The sequence below is a fragment of the Pteropus vampyrus genome, unplaced genomic scaffold, assembly GCF_000151845.1.
Source record: "Pteropus vampyrus isolate Shadow unplaced genomic scaffold, Pvam_2.0 Scaffold413, whole genome shotgun sequence".
NCBI lineage: Eukaryota > Metazoa > Chordata > Mammalia > Chiroptera > Pteropodidae > Pteropus > Pteropus vampyrus.
Genome location: NW_011889194.1, coordinates 173,765 through 174,082, shown reverse-complemented (window position 1 = coordinate 174,082; position 318 = coordinate 173,765). Strand labels below are relative to the sequence as shown.

The 318-nt window shown below is 48.4% G+C and overlaps 1 protein-coding gene across 1 annotated transcript in view; it reads left to right on the top strand.

Annotated features, from left to right (window-relative positions):
- The window catches only part of XYLT1 (xylosyltransferase 1), a 74,845-nt gene that overhangs the window by 51,126 nt on the left and 23,401 nt on the right, over nucleotides 1–318 (top strand).

Below are 318 nucleotides of genomic sequence, written 5' to 3'. Positions count from 1 at the left end.
CTTTCTTTCACAGTAAGCAAAGATCAAGAATATCCCCCAACATCTAGAATCAAGAAACTGCTGCCTGTAAGAAACGCGGGGTTCTCATTCAAAGAACTCCAAGAAAGAGAATGATAAACACCGAAACGTGCCTTTTTAGGAGATCCAGCTATGATCATAGAATCGCGGACCAGGAAAGGAGACGACTTTGCCCCTGAGTCCAGTTCTCTGCCCCCAGAAAACAAAGCCTTAGAAGCCCCCGGTAGCAGGCTTAAGGAGGGTGGAGATCATAGTCACATGATGACAGCGTCTGACGCCGTTGGCAGACCCTACGCTACG